Source organism: Vicugna pacos, chromosome 18 (genome assembly GCF_048564905.1).
Source record: "Vicugna pacos chromosome 18, VicPac4, whole genome shotgun sequence".
NCBI lineage: Eukaryota > Metazoa > Chordata > Mammalia > Artiodactyla > Camelidae > Vicugna > Vicugna pacos.
The window spans coordinates 40,353,012-40,362,256 of NC_133004.1; the positions used below are offsets into that span (position 1 = coordinate 40,353,012).

Below are 9,245 nucleotides of genomic sequence, written 5' to 3' on the forward strand. Positions count from 1 at the left end.
TGCCCTGTTGGGATGTCCTACTGGCATGTAAGCACCAGGAGAAGAGGCGTCGCACTGCTCCCTGTGGTAACTTCGGCGTCTAGAGCAGCACTGAGCTGTGGAAGGTCTCAGTGAATGTCTGCTGAACGGCTGGTTTCCGCTGTTTCGGTGGCCCTCTCAGTACAATGCCCCGTCCTGAATGATGCCACTTGCCTCGTTCCAGATCCTTCCTTTCCTCCTCTCCCCACTTTCTCCTCTCCCTCCCCAGCCTGATGTTGAGCTGGCATTGCGGCATACATAAATCAGGGCAGCCCCAGGCCTTGTCTTCCAGAGCGTGGATTCTGCATGGGCAGCCGGATGGAATCCGCGCGCCCACTTGAGAAGTCAGATTATAGACGTGCCCTCGAGGTGCAGGCCCAACAGCTGGGGCTTAGACAGGGAGGGGGCTCAAAGTGAGCTTCTGGACAAGTCTCTTCCACTCTGTGGGCCGAAATCCCTGCCTCACGGATTTAGGGGAGCTGATAGTGAGAAGGGATGGGGTGGGGGGTCGGCTGGGAGGACGATTCAGGAGAGACTTCGTTGGGGAAGTACACTCTGGCGGAGACCCTCAAGTCGGTCTGTCCATCCAGAAGCCCTGGCACTCCATCACGACGGGGACCCCTAGCCCGGGCTACGAGGGCGTCCCCTCCTGGGGCTGTCCCAGGTTCTATGGTTACCTGGGAGAGCAAGGCCTCCGACTTAGAAGGCTCAGGAAGCTAGAGATAAAGAGGAGAGGCTGGTGGTCAATGCAGTTCCCTCCAGTGCCTTGGTGGCTCCGTGTAGATCCGGCCCCAGCCCTGTTTTGGTCATTCCAGCCCCGGCCACCCTCTTGGATTTATTAGCTGTGGGATTGTCAGATGGTAAAATGACAGTTCCCAGAGTGCCAGGGAGATGGCAGGAATTCATTTCACACTGGAGTATTCTTCCTAACACCTACTAATGTCCTTCATGTTGGACCCAAAGTTCTGGACTGCTTCCTTTTTACAAAATACTCAGGGATGGGGCTGGGGAGGTCCTGGAGTTCCTCGGGCAGAAGCCAGATGCAGGCAGGCAGGTGGATGAGATGGAAAGGGGGAAGACTCGAGGTGTGTGTGTGTGTGTGTGTGTGTGTGTATGTGTGTGTGTGTGTGTGTTTGTGTGTGTGTGTGTGTATAGGGAGCCAATGAGGAGGATGCAGGTGGGCAGGGGAGGTCAGGGTTCAAGTTTCCCGAAAAACAGCCCTGGGCTAGAAGGCAGAGAGCTTGGCTTCCTTACACAAGTAACTGCTTTTCTCTGAGACTCAGTTCTCTCATCTGTAAAGCAGGAATAATTGGTCCACCCCCAAAGGATTGTGGTGAATCAAAATGAATCAAAACGTGGTTGCTGATGCCTGGGCCAGTGGCAGGCCCCTAACAAGGGCTGGATGTGAGTAGCCAAATCTGTCTTGAATCCCCATGTGGAAACTGGAACAGAAGTCTGTTTTCCTGGCCAAAGTTTCTCTACCCACTTGGCCAAGATTTCCTTCCCTCGTGTTTCTGTCGAAATTTTACAATCCACTGCCCGATGAGCGATTAAGCAGGCTCTGGTGTGATCCTTTCTGAGATCAGGGCCTCGATCCTGCCTCTTCTTCTTGCTAACACTTATTCCCTCCCCGTTGTGGGGGGACAGAGGCTTAGGAAGGCCCAATGGAGTGACAGGGGAAAAGGCACAGACCTCACCCCCGCCCCCTCCCTGGAGTCTGACCAGGCCGCTCCCCATTGGCCATAACTTTGCCCCAGTTTACTCATCCAAAAAATGCAGAGAACTTGGCCTCCCCTGATGTGTGGGTGAGATAGTATAGGTCAGGGGCAAGGGGAGTGCCCGGCCGAGGGAACAGCCGGGAAGAGTGTTCAGAGGCTCTTCCTGTTTTGCTCTCGTCCCCCGCTCCTGCTCCATCAGCACCCCCCAGCCTCCTCCCAGCTTCTCCTGGGGCTCTGAAGAAGGATCCAGAATGCCCATACTTATCAGAAGAAGCCACCAGATCCTACGGGGATGGCCTAGCCCTTCCCAAGCCCCAAACCAGAAAGCCTGTCATGTGAAGACTGCTGGAATTCATGCAGTGTGACCACGTCACCGAGTCCCTGCTCCCCTCCCTGGCAGGAAATGACTGTCCTGCCCAGACATGTGGGGGTGACATAAAATTCATGCCTGTGTCTGCCTCATCCCATATCAGGTAGCCCCAGGCTCTTCACAGCTGACTGAGAAGGGAATGAACAGGGGACACCGTCCTGCAGAGCAGTGATGTGCTAAGTAGGGGGCATGGGTGCCGTGGAAAGGGGGCAAATCATCTCTAGAGAATTTCATAAGAATGATAAAATGGACTCGGAGTCCACCCGCTCTTCATTCTCGCCGTCTGTTGGCAACTCTAAACAGTATCAGTGAGAAAACATCCCTTTGCAATGGGATGGCCAGCGCCCACCCTCCCACCTCCTTCTGCCTCACAGAGGTGCTGGCCCCTGGGCAGCTGGCAAGTGACTCTTCTTGCGCTCAGTGCTGGCTCCTCTTTGTGCTTGATTTGGCCCCAGGTTGAGATGGAAATGAACTTGGAGAGGTCAAAGGGCACAAAGAGGTGGAAGTGGCAGGTCACAAGGCAAGGCCTTTCTCTGCTTTTCACCCTCCAGGGGCCTCTCCCAATCACAGTAGAGCTGTGATCTGATTTATGTTTTGGAAGAATGGGAAGATTCAGGAAGCTAAACATGAGAATGGGCTTCATGGAGACCTCAGAATGACATTCTTTTGTTCTGTCTACAAGGCTTTCTGAATGTCTGCTGTGTGCCGGGCTCTGGGCCAGCTACGGTGGGTGTCAGCGTGAGTGAAGCAAACAGGCCTCTGCCCTCAGGGCATGCACAGCCTGGAGGGGGAGACAGACATTAATTCAATAATCTCACCAACATTAGCACACTGACTGGTGCCCAAAAGAGGCGTGCAAAGGCCCTGGGGCAGCAAGAAAGGCTTCCTTGAAGGATGAGTTTTAGCAGAGATCTCAAGACAGAGTGAACTAATTAACTAGGTTGTCTCGGGGGCTGGAGGTGAGTGGGGACAAGGGACTTGGAGGAACAGAAATAAGGCCAATGTGGTTGGGAGTGAAGGGGACCATGGTGGCCAAGAGCTGGCAAGTCCCCGAGTGCACAGGGCTCTCAGAAGTCACATCAGGCCAGGGTCAGGAGCCCTGTCTTTATCCTGGGAAGGCTTCAAAGGGCTTTAACCAAAGGAAGGGGCCCTGATTTGAGTTGTGTTTTTTTCCTTTGCTTGTTGTTTCTTGTTTATTTTAGATTTAATTGACATGTAACATTAGATTCAGGTGTATAACATAGTGATTTGATATTTGTATACACTGCAAAATGATCACCACAGTAAGTCTAGTTAACATCCATCGCCACATAGTTACAGACATTCTTTTCCCCCTTGGAATGAAAACTTTTCAGATCTACTCTCTCAGCATCTCTCAAATAGACAATACAGTCTTGTTAACTAGAGGCCCCATGCTGTACCTTACGTCCCCAGGACTGATTTATTTTATAGCTGGGAGTTTGTACTTTTTAACCAACTTCGCCCAGCCCCCATGGTGCTGGGTGGTATAACATAGTGTAAATGAGAGCGAGCCAGCCAGAGCCGGAGAGCCCAGCACGGGCCCGGCCCGGCCCGGCCCGGCCCGGCTAACCCACCAGGAGCCACTGAACCAGTATGTGGGGAATCAGACTGCCAGGTTCCAAGCGGCACAGCCGTGATGGCTTTGGGAAAGGTATGGCCCCGGGCCACGTGTGGGTTGGTCCAGCAGGTTCCCTGGGCACCGACCGGGGTGCGGCCTCGCCCTCTGGCATGAAGGCGCTGAGCAAGGCGAGCTGTTCCTTCTATGCGGACTGTGACCGCAGTCTTTGGTCTTGATAAGTAGATGATGTTGATTCATGGCCTTGGACTTCAAGTCGCAAAACCACAGTCTGGCTCAGGAGATTACACTGGGGAGTAGAGGGATTGATGGTCAAAATGCAGCTGTGGAGCTCCCTGGTCTGAATCACGGGAAACTCCAACAAGCTGGCGCTGGGTTGACGGGGCCTGAGAGGATGCCGTGTTTCTGCTTGGCTTGTCGGGAGCAAGCACCTCTGCTAGCAAAGTGCAGGGCCCGGAGGCAGGGGCCCAGGCTGGCTGAGCTGGGCGGGGCGGGGCGGCCACCTACTCTTAGGAGGCTCTGAGAGGGTTGTTGCTTTTGTGTGTGAGTGTATGTGTGTGTAACTAACAGCTTTACTGAGATACAGTTTACAGACCTCTCAATCCACCCGTTTAAGGTGTGCAGTTTAATGGTTTAATATATTCACGGAGTCATGCCACCATCACCACAATTTTTTTTTTTTTTAGTTTTTTTTAGGGGGTGGGGAGAAGGAGGTAATTAGGTTTATTTGTTTTTAGAGGAAGTACTGGGGATTGGACCCAGGACCTCATGAATGCTAAACATGCTCTCTCCCACTTGCCCTATAACCTCCCCCCACCATCACCACAATTTTAAAACATTTTCATCAGTCCCCCCCAAAAGAAACCCTGTCCCCATTAGCAGGCACGCCCCATTCCCTGGCAACCACTAATCTTCATTTGGTCTCTATAAATTTGCTTTTTCTGGACATTTCATAAATGGAATCACACCGTATGTGGTCCTCTGTGGCTGGCTGCTTTCACAGAGCCTCATGTTCACAAGGTTTATCCATGTGGTCACCTGTCAGTACATCCTTTCTTTTTATTGCTGATTAATATTCTAATGTATAGATAGACCACATCTTATTTGTTCATTGATCACTTAATGGGCCTTGGATTGTTTCCACTTTTTGGCATGAATAAGGCTGCAATGAAAGGTTTTGTGTGGACATACACTTTTATTTCTCCTGGGTCTGTCCTGGGAGTGGAATTGCTTGGTCCTGTAGTAACTCCATATTTAATCTTTGAGGAAATGCTAGACTGTTTTCCAAAGGAGCTGCACCATATTACATTCCTACCAGCAGCGTATGAGGGTTCCAATTTCTCCATAGTGTCACCAACACTTGTTATTACCTGTTTATTATTTTACTAGTATTATTTATTATAACCATCCAAGGAGATATGAAGTGATATCTCACTGTGGTTTTGCTTTCCATTTCCCTAGTGATCAGCAATGGTGAATATCTTTTCATGTGCTTATCATTCATTTGCAAAAAATTTTTTTCTGAAGAAATTTTTATTCAGATCCTTTGCCCATTTAGAAATTGAGTTGTATATCTTTTTATGATCAGGTTAAGGATTTTTCATATATTCTAGATACAAGCTCCTTATCAGGTATACAATTTACAATATATCAGGCAGGCTGTTTTGATCTCTGCAGACCATCTTCTGTTGGGTAGCTATCCTGTTTTTCTTTTCTTTCAGTGGAATTCCAACTAATAAATGTAGAAGGAATGTTGAGCTTGAGAACCACTGTTTGGCAAGTACCATAGTAAGAATTGTTTCAGGCAAGAATCACTAACGGATGTGAAAAATTGGTGGGCAAAAAAATGTTTATGAGAAACAGGCTATTTAGAGTCTTAAAAGTATTCTGCCCACAGGATGCTTATTAATAACAAAGGGGAAAGTAGCAGCTTTACACTGGAGAAACTTGGCAGTAGCATCTCGACCAGATTGTCAAAATTAACAGCAATGACACTGGAGACAAACTCACATCCCATACCTCCTGATATGATGCACTGACAGAGACACAGCCTCGCTTTTGTGGCCTCCTTACCAAAAATGCCTACCCTAAAATTAATGGTGAGGAAACATGAGAAACAGCCAAGTAGAGGGGTGTTCTAGAAAACAAGTAGCCAGTACTGTTTAAGAGTGTCAAGGTCATAAAAGACAAAGACGAGAAGCTGTTCCTGATTAAAGGAGACTGAAGACTCACAACAACTAAAAGCAAGGTGATCCGACATTGAATCCTGGACCAGAAAAAAAAGGATGTTGGTGGGACTACCTGGGAAATTCAAGTCAGGCTTTACTTAGGTCATCGTATTTCCCGATTTTGATAGTTGTAGTGCATAAGATGTTAATATTTGGAGAATCTGGATAAAGAGTATATGGGAACTCTTTGTGCTATTTTTGCACCTTTTGGGAAAGTCTGAAATAATTTCAAAATGAAAAGTGAACAAGAACAACAACAAAATCCCGCTTTCGGGGCTCCTTTAGTGTCCCAGTGCCTAAGGAAGGAGGACCAATTCCTTAACCAGACTGTCAGTCAACTTTAATGATCAGACCTCAACCCACATGGAGCAGGTCCATGGCTCAGGAGCGCACAGGATGAGGCTGCCTGTTCTCCTGAAGCCATGGGGTCCCTGGAAGGGTTTCAGCTGGGAAGGGCCGTGGTCAAGTTAACTGCATCTTGGCAGGTGGATTTGACTGGATACAGAGAAGCCAGCTGAGAACTAATTTGTAATAGTCCAAGGGAGAGATGATGAAGACACAGGAGAGGACAGACTCTGGAGGTGTTTGGGAGGTGACATCCGTAGGACTTGGTGATGGAAGATGGGGGAGAAACCAGTGGAAAAAGCAAGGGTGACTCTAAAGTTACTGCCACGGGGCGACAGAAAACAAACTGAGGGGGTAGATGCCCAAAGTGCAGAATGTTTCCCATTTGTTCCTCCAGATGGATTCTCCATGCGTCCCCACTTGCTCTGGGTGTGGAAGGTAGACTGCTGTGGATTCCATCACTTGGGCTCCCTCTGGCTTCCAGATATGTCCAGCCAATGAGAGACCCACAGGAGATGAGAGGACGGGTAGAGAAAGCGGTAGATACACACCCCCCCCAACGCCTACTCTTTCAAGATTGGCAATAGCTGCCTTCATCCAACCAAGGCAGCCATTAGCTGAGCAACCCTCTCCCACGCTGCTGCTTCTGCTGGCCTCCCGTGCCCTTTCATGCCCAGAGCGGGGGTAGCAGTTAATCCTCTGTGCCTCGCCATCCCTGCTTATTGTCTTAGCTCTCGCCTTTGTCTTTAGTCTCCTTACTAAACTTCACCAATTACCCTTTTAGTGCAAGGTCTGCTTCCTCCCAAGACTCTGACTGATGCATCCAGCCCATGCCGTCTCTGGATTTTATCACCATGGTTGTTGTTCATCAAACACTATGAATGGTTGGTCTTTGCGGGAAGAGGGGTTGGTGAAGAGACGGCTTTATTCCACTGCCTTAAATGGGAATTCCTCTGTTTCTATACTGGAATGGGCCCAGCAGCCCTGTCTGTGCTACATGACCCCATGCCCCTGGCCTCAGCTGGTGGTGTCAGGTAGGCACATGACCAGGACAATTAGAGTCCTTGCCTAGAATATTTCAGCACAAAGACATGTGGTCCTTAGTGATGTTAGGCCCACCTGTACCCCGTGCCCCATAGCGACATACAATACCCCAACCCCTTCCATTATAGGCCAGTTCCAGTTGGTTTCCCAACACTATGGCCTAAAGCATGTGACTAATACAGTTGTTACCTGGTGGCTGTGCTGTTCACCGAGATCCTAGCACAGACGGAGCCCCGTACTGTGTGCATCTGTCCCTGGGGAGTTGTATCTGGAGCCTAAAGTCTCTCTGGGCTGGATGTTGAGATTCAGGGGTCATCTGATGCAGTGGAGAGAATTGGGGCTATTGAGGTGATGAGATCCGAAAAGAGACGAAACTTAGTACCAAGAGTTGGTCTTCCAGGGCACATTTCCCAGGAGCTTTTGCTGTCTTTGTGGCAGGATATGCTACATCAGAGGTTTTCAGCCCTCACTGCCCAGCTGGGAAGGGCCGTGGTCAAGTTAACTGCATCATGGCAGGTGGATTTGACTGGACACAAAAAAGCCATCTGAGAACTAATTTGTAATAGTCCAAGGGAGAGATGATCATTTTAGCTCCATAAAACATTGATGCTCCAGCCCGGCCTCAGTGCAGTTAAATCAGTCTCCTTGGAGGCGGGAGCCCTGGCCTCAGCATTTTACCAGACCTCCCAGATGATTCTCACCTGCAGCCGATGGGCAGAGGACGCAGCTACCCTGCTGGTTGGGAAGGTGTGCTGTGGACCTGGCTTGGGGCTGGCACTTTGGGGCACAGAGAATTTGCAGAAGGTACATCCTCTGCCCTGGAGGATCTAGTGCAGGATCCCAAGCCTGAAAGAGTCATTAGAGAACAATGCAGGGCAGCCTGTAATGAACTGCCACACAGTGCGCCGTCCACTCTCGCTGCTTTGGAAGTTGCAGGAGCAGGGGGACTGTGGGAGCAGAGAACCTACTGACTCACACTCCCACAGCGTCCGGAGCCTAGGGCTTCTCTTGTGTTTCCTGCCCATCCTCTCCCTCAGTCCTGTAGGGTCCACACCTTGATTCCAGTGAGCTTGCGGGCATTAAAACATCTTCCTGCTGTTGGGAGCTGGGCAGATGTGAGCTTGTGGCCCTTGTCAGCGCAGAGGGCTTGTCACGGGATTGTTGGTGGGCCACAAGTGCCTGATGTAAAAGGTCTTTCATAGGGGTGGCCCGAGGGCCCATGGGCCCCTTGCCTATGCACTTTCGGTTTGCAGTGATCGTGTGTACTGTCACACGGAGGATGCAGATCCAGCCGATCTCTGCCGCAGCCTCAGGGGTCTTGTGGCTTTGGGTGCCTGGGGACTCTAGGCTGCTACTGCAGCTCCCATGCCTCCTGTCTTCCTCTCTTTCTTTCTCCTGGGGCTGAGGATTGTACCTGGCCCTTGAAGGGAAATTGCCTTCGAGGAGCTCCCAGTCTGATGGAGGAGGCAGCCACAAAATCTGATGATGACAGCGCAGAGCGAGCAGTGCTTCTTGGAGAGGCATTGATGGCAGATTCTGCTCCGGCTGCCTCCTCCCCTCATGAAACCCTTTCAAGGCCATCTCTCCTGTCACCTTTTTGGTGAAACCCTTTCTGGCTCCTCCAGGTAGAGGGAGCTGCCCCTCATCCGTGCTTCCTGGGTCTGTGTTGTGTGTCCTCCTCCCAACATCTCCCATCTGCTCCGCCAGGGTGGTCTCCTGAGGACTTTCCTCACCCCCAACTGCATGAGGTCTGGGTCTTCTGTGAAGGTGAGTCCAGCACCAGTGCAGTGGGATAAAAACCCATTGGTTTAAGAACTGGCATCAATCCCCTTAGAGGTGAATCCTCCGGAGTCAGAATATGGATTAGACTCTAGAAAACAGGACCATTGGGGGCTGGCTCTTCTGCTTTGACAGGAGGCGGGATT

General features: G+C 50.5%; 1 long non-coding RNA gene across 5 annotated transcripts in view; it reads left to right on the forward strand.

Annotated features, from left to right (window-relative positions):
* LOC116284202 (uncharacterized) overlaps window positions 1-9,245 on the forward strand; it is a 47,263-nt gene that overhangs the window by 7,596 nt on the left and 30,422 nt on the right. The window contains exon 6 of one of the 5 annotated variants that reach the window (XR_012061284.1): window positions 6,674-9,243. The exons of the other annotated variants lie outside the window; for them this stretch is intronic. This is a non-coding gene — a long non-coding RNA (uncharacterized lncRNA). Of the gene's footprint in view, window positions 1-6,673; window positions 9,244-9,245 lie in introns of those variants that run through there. 5 annotated transcript variants of the gene reach the window in all.